The 17,948-nt window shown below is 41.0% G+C and overlaps 1 protein-coding gene and 1 long non-coding RNA gene across 2 annotated transcripts in view; one reads left to right on the plus strand and one right to left on the minus strand.

Annotated features, from left to right (window-relative positions):
* Positions 1-17,948, minus strand: part of SCP2 (sterol carrier protein 2) — a 336,550-nt gene that overhangs the window by 299,599 nt on the left and 19,003 nt on the right. The window lies entirely within an intron of this gene.
* LOC144807808 (uncharacterized) lies at positions 5,468-8,851 on the plus strand. The gene is made up of 2 exons (XR_013606450.1): positions 5,468-6,094; positions 7,754-8,851. It is a non-coding gene; the product is annotated as an uncharacterized LOC144807808 (long non-coding RNA).

Below are 17,948 nucleotides of genomic sequence, written 5' to 3' on the forward strand. Positions count from 1 at the left end.
TACTAGCAGTTCCAAAGAGCACGACCACCTTCGGATGCCACCTAGAACTTGGAGTGGAACATATCTCCGACCTTATCAAGATCCAACCCATAATGCTATGGCGTAGAATTTGGGCTACGGACGAATGCACACTCACTAGAGCAATCATTGAGGACTGCATGAACCTAGAGCACATGGAAAAGATAAAGTGGTTACACTATGTAAAAACCTTCCTTGCAGATATTGGCCTCCTGAGGTTCTTCAATGACCCACAGTCAGTAACAGACATAGCTAAAAAAGAGCTAAAAAAGATATGTCTGTCTCACTTAACCCAACTAAGGCTGATGACAGAAATAGGCAAACCATCAGTACAACACTGCCTCATCATACAAACTGTTCCATCTATACAACCATATCTGCAGCAAGACCTGACTCAATTTGAAAAGTTATTGCTCACCCGTTTCAGGTTCAATCTTTTCCATATCATGGTTTCATTTCCCACCCAGAACAACTGGACACATAATAAAACAGCGTGCCCTTGCGACTTTAACTCTCCTCAGTCCACAATCCACGTTCTTTTCTTTTGTACTTTTTATTCGCCATTCCGTAAGAGATGGATATTACCAATTTTAAAAGTAATGAAGGTCAGAAGATGTCGTCCAGCATTTCTGGCACTGCAGTTCTTGGAGAATCCCCTAGTCTCAAAATCTGTGGCACACTATCTTAGAATGTGCCTTAAACACCGTATGAATCTGTGAGTAATCTGAGAACTTGTCTTAATACGGACTCCAGCAAATGTACTGAACAGAATAAGAGACCTTATTTTTAACATATCATGAATTTTTAATGCTCTTGTTTATTTTTAATGGTGTTTTACCGTGTAAATTTGTACTTTTGTGGCTTTCATATTGAAAACCGAATAAAGATATTTTTGAATTTTTTTTTGAGTTGAGTCACCCAAAAATCGGATGGTTGGATTGGAAAAATACCAAAGGCTAAAGGTTATATCACATATTTGGAATTGGGGTACTAATAAAGGTATGGCTAAGTAAAATCTCGAAAACGTATTGGCAAAATTAAAAGGTCTGAGTTTAATGAGCGAATGTTTACAGAGTTACTGCAACAGAAAGAGACCACGGGTGAGGCCAGCCAGAGCAGACAGAGGACTATAGCTGTAAAGCAGTTCATCATACAGATCAATACATGACTTGGCATGGTGGTGGAAGGATACATTCAAACTGCCAATAAATAGCATTATGTGAGAGATAGGTTGAGCAAATACATGAAGAACAAAAGGGCCATATGTATGAAACTTTGGTTTTGCGTTTCTCAAATAGCAATCTTTTGCGAATCGCTATTTGAGAATCGTAAAACGCTATGAATGTAGGATTTGCAAATAATTTTGTGAATCCTACATATTCCCTAAATGCAAATTGCAAATTGCGATTCGCAATTAAGGAATACCTCCCCATTCATTCCTATGGGCCTAGAAGCCCATAGGAATGAATGGGAAGACATTCTCAATTTGCGATTCTCAATTAGAGAATCCCAAATTGAGAATGCAATTTCAAGGGTGCCAGGGTGTCAAAAGGACACCCTGTTGCACCCCTGAAATGAGCATGGGTGCACATGTGGTGCACATACATGCCTTAAGGGCATGTGTGTGTGCCACATGCCACTTTGAAAAATGCAAAAATGTGAATTTTTGAAAGAAATCGCTAATTACATTCAACCTGTAGTAGGTGGTAATTCGCGATTCCTTATGCCATATTCGTACAACTTGGGTGCCTCATACATTCCATTTAAGGAATCGCAATTTGTGATTCCTTAAATGCATTTGCAAAATAACGAATCACAAATTTTGCGATTCCTTATTTTGCGAAGCAGTTTTTCTTTAATACATACCAAGTTCTGCAAATTTCAGCTTTTGCGATCGCAATTTTGAATGATACATATGGCCCAAAGTCTCAAGCAAATGGCTAAATGACACTGGACGAAGAATGCAACAGGCCAGATTTCCACTGCACTGTCAAAGCCCAGACCTAAAAAAGATAATGAGGTTTCCCAATAGGATACCTTTAATATTCTCATTGTCCCAGGTGGCGGCCCTCATGATATGGGTTCAGCGTTATTTCTTTCTCACCTGGGGACAGGTAAGGAGGACACACGTCTGTAATGGGTAACAGGGGAAAGTCCATTTTTATGTAACATTAGCATATTTGTGCACTTTCAAAGTTAAGTGTTAATGAATGTATTATAAAAAAAAGCCAAGTAAAAGTAATTAATTACTATCAATTAAAGCAGTGGAGTAGTGTGGCTCACTGGTTAGAGGCGGCAGACCCGGGAGCAGAAGTCGGCCCGGGACCAGGGTTCAATTGCCGACGCGGCAGGGTCGTGGACTTGGGTCAGCGGACTCGATAATTCTCGCTTCGGTGCTTACTCTAATCAGGGGTTCCACTCGGCAACTCTGGGCATTAGCTTGCCTAATCTCCACAATGGCCCCATCAATTCCGGGGATGCCTGGCTCCACCTTGGGGACTCCAAGCAGGGACCATCCTGGCTCCACCTTGGGGACTCCAAGCAGGGACCATCCCACAGGAAGAGCCAGGACGGGTTCCCCAGAGTTATACAGCGCCAGGAAACCTACGGACGGGTAGCAGTGCGCTTTACAAGCTCAAATACATTTACATTTACATTTACATCAACTGAATGGCAAAGTCTTTTTGGTGGCTCAGCCGGCCACACTACCGATGGATGAAGTGATGACATAAAGGGAAGGCCGACCTTCCCCTCAACTCTCATCATTGTGAATGGCTCTTTGGTCCCAACATCCTGACCAAATAGTCTTCCTTCCACCATAGCTGGAAACTTACCACACTGGGGCAGGAGATAGGAAACAGAAACCAACACAGTATGACAACAGGTCAGGTGACAAAGAATGAACAAAAGGAAAACGGATTAGGGAAACAAAATAAGAATGGTAAGAAGAGGTGAGTTAATTCCAAGATGACAGGGAACAAAAAATTGTGAGACTGTCACTACAGCAATATCGAAAATGAAGCTTCTGACACTCATCCATGTAGGTTTTTGTACCAGAGCAAAACCCACTAATTCATCATCACCCCAACAATTACAATAATCACTTTCATCATTTGTATTTGGTAGGTACCTGGCCACAAGACCCATACCTACCCTGTCCCAATTGTATATGACTTTTAGTTGCATAAAGATGTATGCATCAACAATTCTTCTCAATGTGTGTCTATGTTACTCTTCAACTTTTCTAGGTTTTATGCCCATGCGTACTTAGTAGAGAATATAATTGTGCGCGTAATCCCAAAAATGTAACCAAGGCGAGACTGTGCTTTATTATGCTTGTCGGCAGAGTTTGTCATGGGATTCAGTTTTCGATAGTCGTCTTTCAAATGACCGCAAGGGCCCTGTGCCTGACCCGTTGCCTAAAAATCAAGGGCAGCAGTGGTCTCTCTGTTCAAGGCTGCCAGAAGGAGTGGGGGGGGGGGGGAGGATGTCAAATGATGAAGTGTTAAGTCAGTGGATAGCACAGGCATGCAGCCGACTCCAGAACTTTCAGCTAAAAAATCTGCTCATTAAAAGGTTCATTAACAGCAAATGCAGAACACAGACATTGATGAAGAAAGAGTTACCACAATGGCAAATCAGAATGCAAGCACGGAGGCCTCATGCTGCCATCCTCACCACTACAAAAGTGCTAAATACAATGCCAATGAAGAATGAAGGTGCACAAGCCTCACACTGGCAGAAGTGCCCCTGTGATAGTGTCCCACAGCAACAGTACATACAGAGCGAAGCACATGCTCCTCGGGGTGCTCAATCTAAAAATTACGGCGGATATGTGTTGTTGCAGGTCTCTGGTCTCAGCATGTGGGGTCAACCAACGTCCTCACGCCAAAATACTGGCAATACTGGGCTTGGGCATGCAGGATCACGCAAGCACAATTACAGACAGGGCAAACCATTTCCTTCTCCTATTTAGTATTTTCCATACCATTTAAAAGAAGACTTTCAAGAATTCGGCCTTAGGTCCTCGTCTTACTCTACACAGTTGTGTACAGCTCCTTGATAAAAGTTAGTTGATCAAGGTGAAGTCAAAACGCTCAGTATATATTCTATTATAGCAAAGGCACCACAAACCCATAGTCTGGTCAAATTAAACTTAGCCACATAACTTACAGGGGAATCCTAATAAAGAGCAAGTGTATCAAATCTCCACGGCTATGAGCCACAGATGAACCGCCACTTTCAGAATTTGCATTGGCTTGCAGATAGCTCTCTAGATAATGAGGTGCTTCCACTGGGTTCTCTCCCTTTAGAAGAATTTAACAGAGGATGTGGGGTTGGGACGGTAGCCCATCTTTCTGTGTAAGGTTGCAGCCTTGGCCATGTCATTGGCCACTTCATTGTTCAAGTGTTAGCCCTTGTTAGGCCTCAGTATGACCTGCCTGAACTGGCCTAGTCCAGGCGCAGTGAGCAACAAAAGATCCTTCTTGCTCCTTACTCCTGGATCTCGATTCGAATCAGACAGGTGTACTTGGTTTAACAAACAATATTGAGGGAGGGGGAATCAGTAGAGCAGACACGGATCAAGCATTCTAGAATATATCATAATTTAGTGGCTACATTCAACTGGGTCAACCCCACTCAGTAGTACCCTACCCCTCATGTAACCATGCACGGTCATGCACACTATATACATTATGGGTGAACTAGGAGACCAAGTCGTGACATACTACATAGATTTTGTGGGAAAGCCAGTAGACACTCAAATTAGTAGAATTGTGTCATGGTCTATTACTGGTAGTGGTAGCCAGCTTAAAATGAGTATTATTGGGTGTACACCTTTTAAGCAAAAGGGACTAGGCCTTATGTTACATCTGGCTTATGTCTTTCATTTCCCTTGCTTAGACTTCCCTTTTGCTTAGCTAGTGTCAGTGGTAGAATGCCTGATGACATCATAGAATGTTTGGTGCCTGGCTTGTGTGTGGAATGGCAGTTGATGGCAGGCAGGCTGAGCGACAGGAGAACTGCTCCTGGTGGGGTTACAATTATGATGACAGCTGTGCCCTGTCTCTGACAAAGAGTAAACTTAGTTAATTGCCTGCTCTCACGCTGGTTGTCGAGTCCTAGTGCACAAACAGCTGCTGTGAAGCCTTTTATTTAACTTCTGTGAAAATAGGATTTAAGGAGAACTACATACAGCCCAAGTCATTTACTGCATGCAGCCCAAGTTATTTATTCACTCACTGAGCCTGTTACAATTTAGGAGAAGTAGCGCACACTTGATATGTGAGGATATGCTTTAAAAAACGGAACGAGGGAAGAAAATTCTAACACGAAGGAGAAATACCTACCATATTTCTGATCTACGTCAAAGAGACGGAACAAAAGGAGGAAACCTATCAGATTATTTGGTTGTTTGCTGCCACCTACTGGATATTATTTTGTAAGCACCACGTAGTTTTTAAAGTCACACGATCATCTATTTACCTGCAGGGAACCGGTGTGAGCATAATAATTGTAAATTTAAAGCTATTACATTGTACAAACATAGCATGAACATCTGTGTGGGGGCGGAAGGATTATTCAAAATGAATCTGTACTTATGCGGTGAGCGTTTTTATTTGTTTTACATTGGCACGTTTTTCTTTCTAAAGATTTGCTCACCTCTGACAATTTCTCGCATGCTGGCCGTTGAACTGATGCTTTCCATTTTAAAACTCTGCACGAGCTGCCTGCTGCGCGCACACACGGAGAGCGTACAGCCTCACCTATGTCATTGTCATCGGTACATTGATGCTTCTCCAGAGGCTATGACGTCTTCTCTATGAAGAGGCGGTTGTGGAACGACGTTGAGCTCCTGGAGCCCCCCCCCCCCTCCGGCGTTGTGTTGCTTACGTGCAGCCTTGTTAGAGATCGGGTGCACAATGACCCAGGGATATTAGATTCAAAGCCTGTCTAGTTTACTTTACAGCGACGCGCACGCTTCTTCTGAGTTTGGAAAATTATTGGGAATAGTTAAAAGCTTTCGGAGGACTGTGAGGACTTTGCCAGATATGGCCTTTGATGATGAGCTCGGGTGAGAGATCGCACTGTTGGAATTTCAACATTCAGACGATAGGGACTACTTTTGTTGTTTTAATTTCTTATTTTTAAAACTGTGTAATATGCTTTACTATTTATATTGACCAACTTTTCCATCCTATTGTTTATTACATAATTCACAATTTTGGGGATGTGTATGCTACTTTTATGTATTTCTACTTGTTACTGATGTATGGTATTGTTATTCCTTGATGATTTAGGTATCTTAATCTGTTTTGGAATTAAGCAATGTGTTGAGTTAGTTTACTTTGAATGGATTGAGCTACTCACGTGCTCAACTTATGTTGAGGTGCTCAACTTTATTTAACTCTGATGATTAATTGCAGTAGTATTAAATACTACTAGGCGTGTTTGAGGTTTAATTGTAGATCAGTTGTTCCTGTGTTTGGACTTATCGGTACTCATGTTTGAGGCGCTCCATATTGGATGTGTACTTTTGGGGGAGCCACTTCGGTGCTTATTTTTGAGGCGCTCCATTCTTTTCAAGTTTAATGTTGTTAAGAGCCGTAGGTTGCTCAATTTTGTTAATATGAACCACGCAAGTGCTCTAATGTTTTAGAGGAGTTCATATTGTATTTATTATTGGATGTGGAAGTTGTGGGAGCTGTGTGCTCTAATTCTTTTTGGACCTGTGTGTCCCAGTTCTTGATTAGAGGAATGTAGAGGTTATAGGAGCAGTGTTCTCCAACTCAATTTAAGAAGTTTAGGGACCTGTGTGTCCAGGTTGTGGATTATAGGAACATGTAGTGATATGCCAATGTGGGGCAGCAAGGTTTAATTTAATTTTCCCCAGGGAGGGGGATGGGGTCGTTATATTGGAGAATGCATTTGTTGTTATATTTGAGATCGCAATTGTCATTATATTGTTATAATTGAGAATCCATTTGTCGTATATTTGAGAATGCAATGCAATGTGTTTCTTTCATATTGCATTGTGATTATTGATGTGTATGTTTATTTTATTAACTTCAGTTTGTTGTTTTTCTAAGGAAGGGGGATAAGTTACATCTGGCTTATGTCTTTCATTTCCCTTGCTTAGACTTCCCTGTTGCTTAGCTAGTGTAAGTGGTAGAATGCCTGATGACATTGATGGAGCGAGATACAGAAGATTTTGTGTGTACCTCATTCAGATCAATCACCCCCATAACAAAGTAATATATTAATTTTGATTGCTGTGTATTAATAAAAACACACATTACATGTGGGAAATGCTTTGCACTAACAGGTTTGAATAACATATTAACCCCTTCCATGCTCATGACGGAACGGTTCCGTCATCAGCGTCGGTGCTCCGGTGCTGATGACGGAACATTTCCGTCATGAGCCAATACGCTTTTAAACCCTTCAGCACTGCAGCGAAATTCACGCAGCACTGAAGGGGTTAATTGGTGATGTAAAACGCATGTTTAATCTAGTTTCTGCATTTAAGTGGTGTAACAATGCATGTCTGTGTTGTAATGTGCATTGTGCATTTCCATGTTGCTTTTCTGCTTTATTTTTAATGGCTTGCAGTGAGTGTGATGCTTTTCTGCTAGGTAACAGTTTTAAAGGGTAAATATTAGCATTGGTGGTTGTGGGGACAGAAAACTCATATATTCTGTGTATTTACATTTTCTTTTTCTGTTTATCGTAGTTTTGGTGGGTTGCCAATTCCAAAATGGCTTCGCTTTCCCCGGTTCTGCGCAGTAGAAAGGCTTACATCATTTTGCTGAGAGAAAGCTCGTCTATGCTCTGTCTTCACTGAAAACATTTTGCAACCTCAGCTAACTATGATTCGAGGCCACTTGATATGAATGCTGGTGAAGTGGCTGCGGGCCAAAGTGATCACCACGAGAACAGTTGAATGTCTGCCAAGGACAAAAGCATAGTGCCTTTCAAAAATGACAACATGGAAACAGCCGACTCACTGAAAAAGAACATTTAAAAAGGCCTGATGAGGAAAACAGGAACTGTTGAACGTGTATCTACCAGTTTGCAAACAAAGATGTACACGGACATCCTGGGAGTTAAGAAATGCATGGACAGTCGAATTTGTATCTGTCAGCTTTTTAATCAGCAAGTTATTCATGGACATCCTGAAAATTAACAAATACATTGTCGATTAACGAACATCCCGAAAGCTAATAATTGCAATGTCATGACCAATCAGAGAAAGGAAAACGACAAGGCTTGAAACATTTGAGGGTAGAGGGCCAGCAAATACAGTATAAATATCAGAGCAAAATTGGGTTTTAATGTCATTGGAGCTGATTGCAGAGGGAGATGTTCTTTGCACTGCAGCTGTTTGCAGAGATGCTGGGAGCCTGAAACTATGCCAGACTGCTCACTGATAAACCCCTGTAGGTTGGAGATTTGTTGCGGGACACTAAGCCTGGGTGAGAGACTGCATCCGAGGAGGCTTGGGTTAGTAAGTATAGTTGGGGTTTTAGAGATGCTGGGTAGGCAGGTTTTAGTGTAGAAATCTTTAGAATTAAATGCATGTTTTAAGTATGGTTTCTCTGATCTTTTCATGCAGAATTTCACTTTCAGTTGCATTGACCAAGGTTTGATGTTTTATTTAGAGAATAATGCAATTAATGTGAACCTGAATTTTCTCTCCATGATTTTTATTAAACAGTTTTATTTGATTTATTGCCTGAATAAATAGCAATGCTCACTGAGAATTAATAATGACAGAATAAATACTAATTTTCTTTTATGCAAATAAATTACATAAAATCTTTTAAATGATTTCAGGTGTTTGTGATTCTTTAGAGTCAATTAATTATGCAAATCAATGTATTGCTGTAGTGAGGTTAAGCTGGTCTTGACAATCACCATCAACTTGCTCAACTAATTGGTCCATCGACCTAATTGGTGGGGTACATTGATGCATAGATTAGTTTAGTAGGATTATTGATGAAAACAAATGTTGGTGTTAAAAATCTGTGCTTAGAGGTATCCTGTCATAGGAAAGAATACACTCAACCCATGTTGTGTATATATATATATATGCAAGGGTCTGGGGTAAAGTGTGTGTGTGAGACTAGGTGTGTTGTACTTCGGTGTTATGGGCCCCACCGGAGTGACCTGGACCCTGGGTTGGTGATATTTCTGGGTGAGCTCTGCATCAACATCATAGAATGTTTGGTGCCTGGCTTGTGTGTGGAATGGCAGTTGATGGCAGGCAGGCTGAGCGACAGGAGAACTGCTCCTGGTGAGGTTACAATTACATCTACATATCTCTTTATTATTAACTTAACCTGGAACTAAGCTTCAATAAATCAAACCTATTTTTATATACTGGATTCAAGGACTTTAATGGTTACACCTCTTTTGGTGAGCAGCAAAAAAACTAATGTAGAGTGCTTACAAATTTGTTACATGGCCTTCTGAGCAAGGAAATGTAGATCTGGTAAAATTATTAAATAAACCAAGGACTCCTAGGTTTGCAGCTATAAATACTTCACCCATATTTACAAAGATGATAGCTAACCATCCCCATCCAGTACTCCACTGAGACTTTCCTTGTAGTAAAGTCACAATTGAAGAGAGCAGACAGCCCCAGAACCTAAAAGGTCAAAAGGCCTATCAATTTGCAAACAATGTGTCACATTAAAAACTCATAACAGATTACAGGTGGCTCAACACAGAGCAGTAGAGGGGAGACTCGGGAGTCACGTTAGAAACTATTGTTATAGCAAGAGTGGTAGATGTCTCTTGAGCCTCTCAGAAGGCATGGCAGAAGAAATGTGCAAGCAATATTCAAACCATACTTTTATACTGAAAGATGAGGACAGTGCCTGCAAGTAACAGTAAACCTTGACACCACGTTAGGTGCCTGTGCCAGGAGTAGGCAGGAAACAGGCAGACAAGCAAAGCAAGCTAGACTATGCCTTCCGGGAAATGAATGGCTAGGGCTCATACCTTTTCCACAGGGGACTTGTGCCAAGGTTGAACCAGAATAAGCACTAGTGGCACTGCCTCATCATTAGGATAATGTAGTTTTTGAACCACAAAAACTGTTCAAAACAAGACTGCTGACAGACTTCTAAAAAACATATTTTCTCCTTGATCTAAATGACGAATATGTAATGATGTCTTTTCATAGAGAGGTGCACTTTACATGTGTCTCACGAACACTGATAATCCAGAGAAGCCTCTGTGGCATTTCCCAGGCTCCTTTGTTGTGCTAGCCTCTCAAACTGCCTCTACTGATGTATTGGGCCAGAAGAAAATATGTTATGTTTGTACCAAGTCAGGTAGCAGCTAAGAGAATTAACATAAAAATAAATGCCTTTCCATTCATTTACCCAATCTGACGGATCTTGGATAGACCGTCGCTGGACTGTGGTGGGTGTATAAAAAGTGTATTCGTGCTGTGTACACACCTGAAACTCTGTGAGCTGGCTAGGGGATTTTACACAAACAAGCTCAGCAGCAGAGCATACAAGGACAGCTTCAGTAGATCATCAGGCTTTGTCCTAGCTTTGAGAAACTGGGCACCCTGCAGCTCCACATTTACGAAGCACCAGGAAGGTCTTTGTGGACAGAGATCTTCCTTTTGCTAGAAAAAGTCTCACGCTTATATACTCAATCACAGGCATGTGGGCAGTAGCTCGTTGCCAATCTGCTCAACTTACTCCAAATATTCAAAAATCTAAAAGTTAGGTGTGGATAGTGTTAGACCTGGCCCTTTCTGCAGGGTTATCCTCCAACATGTTGCCTTCCTCTGCCTGTTGTCCTGATCTTCTTTTTGTTGGCTTTAAAACTCTGGGACTTTTACCACTGCTAATCACTGGTAAAGTGCATATGCTCTCTCCTCAGCCAACACCTTTAAAATGATTTGACTATCGTTTAATGGGTCTCTTTGTTGAACCCTTAAAAAAGGCTGCAACAGGCAAGTTAATAGACCCGAGCTTGTTGCAAAGGACCAGTGTATAGACTGGGAGTCACAGGAAAATCTTTGTTAAAGGCTCTCATCTGTCAGGCAAGGAACTCAATGATTCATGCAATATGGCTCGATTTGGGCTTAGATTTTGGCCAAATCGGGTTTTTATGTAGCGCCAAACAAAACTCTCCTCTCTGATGCTGCAGGATATTATCTAATGCTCTGACAAATTATTGCAACTTATTGTTGACATAGCCAAAAATATCCAACTGAGAACAGATATTTTTCAAGATTTATGGCTACATACCTTAATAAGGCAAAAGGAGACATTTGAGATGAGGTAAGGCTGGGGTAGGTAGTCCCTCACAAGGAAGAGCTCGGTTGACAATTTTGTTAGCCATTTGGGCAAGGCTGAGGGCTTTCCATATCTGTAGCATGTCGCAGACAAACGATTTTGGAATACAATTCTCCAATTCCGTATAGGAATCGATCCTAGTTGGAGAATTCATGGTTTTAAGAAAAGAATCCTGGAGAATAACAGCTACTGCTTTTGTGATCTAAACATTAAGTATACCTTAATAAGTCTTCTTTTAGATGATTTTCTGTTTTAAGTGAGAAGAAAAGGATTTGCCGTTCAATTTTGAGGAAGTATGTAAGTAGAACACGTAACAACGCACAGGTCACTTTATTTTCAATGAAGTGTTTAGACAGATCGATCTCGAGGTACTTTCTTTTTTTACTAAAGAGGTTCTTTTAATAATCTCCTGCATTTTTATTTTTGTAACACCATAGAATTTTGTTGGCTTTGAACAACTGACTCCGGGCCATTTTAGAACATTACAATTATTGATTTGTGTAAAAAAGATAGGTGGTTTAATGAATTATGTTACCCTATACACATAGTCTCAAATTGTATGATATATGTAAGGGGATTTCAATCGGTCTAATGTGCTTTTTAAATGGAACATAGTATAATTTTTAAACTATGTATATGTAGAAATTATGGTTTGTTTAAAATTTTAATTTCTATAAGAAATAATATTTTTTATTTTCAGAATATTCCTACATGCAGACTTATATTGTTGGACTCTACTGAATACATACCTGGACAAAAATATGGTATCTGCTAGATGAATGAATGCAGATACCAATATGGTTTTCTTTTGTCGCTTTGGAAACTCAAAATAGGAAAATGTCAAAATTGTATTGCAGTTATGATCAGAGGTCACTATTGTACAAAAGCAGGTGTCCTATTACTTCTGATGTACTCAGTAAACACTTGTTTGCCTTGTCGGTCTGTTATTAAGACCTACACAGAAAGGCATGTTGCCCATGTTCCAAATATTATGTGTATTTCACAGATGCACGCCTCACCAGCAAGCTAGACTATGGAAATGCATTCTACATCACGACAAGGTACTTTACATCAATATCTGTACCCAACTCACGAAGAGGCACCACATCATCCAGAACACGGCAGCCAGTCCCATGCAACTTCCTTCATGCACCCATATCACCTCTTACCACAGAGGCATCCAGTGGCTTCCCACCGACAAGTGCGCTCTGGTCAAATTACTCACGCACATTCAAGGTACTAGACAACTTAGGCCCCAACTACCTAAACAATCGAATCAACTTTCACACACCCACCAGACACCTCAGCTCTACTAGTCTCATGCTTGCAATAGTCCCACGCTACTATACAGAGAGCTGCGCCTTCTCTTACCTGGCTCTTAAACCCTGGAACGAACCCCCCTCACCCCACCGCCACATTAGGACTGCTTACTAGTACTAAACTGAAAAAGTGTATCTTAAGATAATGCTTCAGTCTGGACACCAAACCCTGCTCTTTTTTAGAGCCAGGGTACCCTCACGTGTGAGATGGGTACTTTACAAATACAAATAACATCATATTTAAATATACAAATGAGTGAAATCCCAAGTTTTGAAAATACAGCTAATGAATTTAATCCTAAAACTTCCTAAACCTCATATTTTCACAACGGTCTTGAAATATTAATAACACTTCTTGTGTTTTTTTTTTTTTTTTAGAGAGTTTTATATAGCGCGAACTAGACCCAAAGGTATTGGGTATCAGAGCGCTTTAAATGAGCACAAATTTTGTTACAGATGGACACATTCATTTTTGTTAGGCACAGGGAGATTAAGTGATTTGCCCCGAATCATAGGATGTTGAGCGTTGATGCCGAGACTCAAACCCGGTTCCCCAACTTCGAGGTCGACCGCTCTAGCCACAAGGCTACATCCTCTGTTAGCGGTGCATTTGTTTGAAACCTTTTGACAAGTAACTTGAAAAGCCAAATATAGGTGGATGAGTAGGACTAACAATGCTTGATAGGCCTCTTGATCTGGTGCACCCCACAGTGAACAAAGGGACGCCTTTAGTCACTCATCATGAAGAGGAGGTCTTGTACTAGAATACTGTCTCCAGAATATCATCTGTCATAAATATTGTCCCAAATATTCTTTACAAACATATTGCCACATTGGGGTTAAGAATAGAAAACATGCACTCATTAGGATAATATTTTTGTAAACGATATTTTTGTATCCGATATAGTGAGACAACTTCAGCCCATCTCTCTTCCTGCATTTTCTTGTGGTGTGGGAGAGACTGGGTTCACGTGACATCATTGTCCAGCATCCAGCAAGAGGATTCAATATCAAGGCGGACCTGGGGGACTTCCTCAACGGTGAACTCTTTGTAGCCTGATGGCGGTGGCTGGGCTGCACCAACACCCACCTACCCAGGCTCCCTAATATTTTGACAGCGGTGGGAATAAGATAATCTAGGCTTCTTTTTCCTGTTAAATATGTTATTCTCTGCATTGTACAGTAGTAGATGGGTACAGGGATGGCTGAGGGGGGACTGACTGAGCTAACTGTATTCAGTGCTTTATGCTTTCAAGAAGTTGGGGGGAATGTAAGTGTGACTTGTCAACTTTCTATCAAGCGTAATTTTGACAAAGAGATTGTACTTCGACTTTAAAACTAAAACAAAAATCGCCAAGAATGCAAAAAGTGAGCGCAAAGCTTTGTGTAAAGATTTAGTACGATACAAAACCAGCTATACCAAATTTAGTAAATGTCATTCAGCAATTCACTATTGTATGCAGTAACCGGTCTGTGCTGTGCGAGTTTCAATTCTTTGGCTAAACGAGTTAACAAGGGAGATATAGTACACAAGTGCTACCTCTGTTGTTGTGTTTGGTTTTATTATTTTCAGGATACGGTGCCCCAGGCCGGTATGGTACATCATGTGGCTCCCTGAAGACTGGGTGTCTGGTGACTGGGTGGCAGGCATTCTGTGCCTGCCACAGAGGAGGGTGGAGTAAATAGGAACTTGTTTAAGTGCTTTATTCTGTGATGTGCTTACAGCAAATATCTTTGTGCAATTTACAAGTGGTGTCCATGACTAATGGCTTTTCATTTGTTTCAATTCAATTCAAGCAACGTCCTGTTGAGCCTCCTTCAAATGTGTCTGTCTTTCATTTCTTGCTAAGGTCCCCGAACCTATGGTTCCCACAGTTTAATTATGACTGAAGGCAACATCATTGCATGAAGTGAGCACACCATTACTGGGGCTATCTTCCTTTCTCTTTTAAAGATGTTCCCTACTTTTTTGGTCAAAGGTAAAACATGTGTAAGTGATATACTGCATGTCTGTGTATGTCATCTTATATACACTAATGATGTTGATACATGGCCGTGAAAACCTTCACATTTCAGCAATGACAAAATGCCCCACGTGAAGAGTAGATAATTAGCATAACCATGTTTCTCACTTGTTGTTTACCACTAGTAAATTTTGTTTTCCCCGCTGTAAAGACAGGGGCATCAAAAAAGCACATCTAAGTTTGAAAAAGAGCTACTTGTCATCTTTTACATTTGCTCCAAAATAACACATGAAAGCGCTCTATGAGAACAGCTAAGCAGTAAACCAGTGAAAGCACTCTCATAATATTCCACGAGGGCAGCCCTGCTAATTGCCACGCATCAAGGGTTAAACGAAGGCACTTTAGTGCTTCTTCGCACATCTATTTATTGAAATGCATTAGTCATGCAACCAAATCTTCAGTATGCCTTTTCTGCTAGAGGATTTCAGGGCGGTGTATATTTATTACTGGCGCAAACAAAGCCAGCGTCGATGAGAGGTGTAGTTCCCATGAATACACCAATAACTTGTTGAGCTCGTGTGGCTGCCTTTTTAGCAGGCTTCTTCGTCTCTTTCATGCCTAGTGATAGAGAAATCTTCTTCCAAGCAGGCTGAATGTCAACATGTACTGTAACCCATGAAACCGCAGGGCAGCACCCATGCACTAGAAATGCGTGGAAAGTCTCATGAGGGTATTTGCTCTCTGAGTCTACCTAAAAACTATGGAAATTATGGTCACTGTCACCAGGAAGACAAAGCATTCGAGACTAACTATCCCAGAGACCCTCACCCTCACAGTGCAGATTATTAAGACGCATTCAGGCGTTCTGCACCACAATACAGCACTGCTTTGATTATAGAGCTATAGTGGATTGAATAGCAACTGTTGCTAAAAATCTGCATAAAAATAAAAAGACAGGTTTGGCCAACATTATTCTTGATCTGAACCAGCTATGTTCTTTCTCGACGCAATGTTTTTGGTTGTGTTTTTTTGTTTTGGTATCGAAGTAAAAAATTAGCAAATGTTCCTATCTCACAACCATTCTTTATTTACAAATTCGTTTTATTATAGTGCCAAATTAGTTATGTTTTTGGACTAAAGGAGCCTAAATAAGCAGCTCAAATTAGTAACACTGTCCAACAAGCATTGGCATAGACAATAGGTCTCGCCTTTGGGACCTTATAAGTGAATAGCCAGAGTTATTGGCCTTGCCAATGTCTGTAAGCTATGCAGCATGTTGAAAATTTGCCAAGTAGGAACTCCGCTGCCTAGGCAGGAACGGCTCAAAGCGGGGGTGATTCAGGCTATGAAGGGTGCATTCCAGGCTCCACAGCAGAGCTTTGTCTAGTAAGGGTTGTGCTTTTAAACACAACAAAACTCCTGGCTAGGCCAACATTGAACCTCACCAATGTCAAAAGAGAGTAGGTTCCTAGCTAGGAATAGTTTCTGCCAGTGAGCTGCAGCAGTGTAACTTCTGCAAAAACCTAGCCACACAAATTAAGCACAGTCACTAAGAAGGATCCCCTCACGCTGCTCAAAATGAGCACATTGGTGGCTAATGTTCTATTTTAGCAGCCGACTATTTTTCAGGAAGAATTTTTTTCAACTGCCCAGGACAGGTACTTTTGAGGTACCAAAAGAAGTGGTGCTCCGAGCTACCAAGTAATATTCCTAACTGCCCAATGCCCACAGGCAAAAACCCAGGTGGCCATGAGATAGGGTGACCGAAACTATGAGTCATTCCAACAACATAGAAGTAGGACTACAATTTGTACGACCCAGGATTGAAGAATGACTTAACTGATGGCATTGATCAATATTGAAAGCACAGATATTGTGGCACTAAAGGAAATTAAATCCTAAGTTGAAACATAGTATTATCTGTGTTAAGTAAATTGAAGTCTGTTTGGGACTGCTACGTAATTCTACTCTAAAACACATTGGGACGTGTCTCCCTCTTTGTCCCGTCGACCTTCTCTAACAAGCATTTGCAATGCAATAGGTCTCGCAGCATTAAAGTTTGAGTTACTGGCATTGTAAATGACAATGCTTTGCATTAATTTTTTTTAAATTTGCAATTGGTATATAAACATTGTTTGTGAGTGGTTAGCTGTTGCTAACAGACACCCTCACAGACCTAGAGCACTGCACGGCTCATATAATTGAATATGCACTGAAATCGGAAGGCTGCAATGCTCATTGAATGCATAGGGCTCCGTGTCCATGCACACCTGATGTGCAGCCAAGGCCTACCTTACAGAGGGCCCTACAGAAATTAATCAGTGATGCCACAGGCCATGGTGCCAAGTAACCCGAGAGCAAACAATGTGTCACGTGAGTGGATGCCTATCATCAGCTGTGGCCCAGCACCACACTGGCACGAAATACAGCACGCAGGCCTAGAATTCGGCATGGCCTCTTTTGAGAATCACTATGCATAAGAGGTACCTATGATTAAAGTCACAGGAAAGCAGCTTTGGCATGGCGGGGGAAAAGCCCTATGAAGCTATGATTACTAGCGTCCTCTTCTCGACCAATTTAATATTTATTAAAATTAGAAATCATTTTTACAGAACCATCATGTTTTTTGGCAAGACCTCAGGACACACCCATTTAACTTCATAACCCATCGATCTTTCACTTATTAAAACACACCATTTGTCAACAGCGAGAGATCTATAAATAAACTACTGGAATTGCTCTTAGGAAATCCAACAAGACTCTTCAAACATTTGGAGTTCGCAGCAATCTAAGGGTCTCTCATTTAATTTAGACGTAGTGAAACTGCTGGGTTCATACGATAGAGACTGAGCTGCCCCTGCATCAGAAACCCCTCAGCTGATGGTCGTCAGCCTCCAGGCAACCAGGTCATAGTGGCGTTTGCCCACCTTGTTTAGGGCGACGATACCACCCCATAGTGTAGCAAGCATGTCAGGGGCCCTTGTGCAAATAAGGAAATGGCCCACCTGGCTGCATGATGGAATGATAAATAGGGCTCTCTGTTTTATGTTATTTATTTTTGGGACATTTCTGTCTGTATTATCCATATTTATTTTTGGGCAACTTTATCGATATTTATCGATATATTTATCCATATTTATTATGGGCTGAAACTGGTATATTTCTACATTTATTTAACAAATAAATATGCAGTCATGCTTAAATGCCTGCCAGTGTTCAGTGATATGAACACCTGCAGAAGATAAATCAATGCACTTATATGAAAATATGCACATTTCAGTATCAGCCTTGTGTATATCTACTGCTCTTTAAGTCTCTTC

The sequence above is a fragment of the Lissotriton helveticus genome, chromosome 1_2 (assembly GCF_964261635.1).
Source record: "Lissotriton helveticus chromosome 1_2, aLisHel1.1, whole genome shotgun sequence".
NCBI lineage: Eukaryota > Metazoa > Chordata > Amphibia > Caudata > Salamandridae > Lissotriton > Lissotriton helveticus.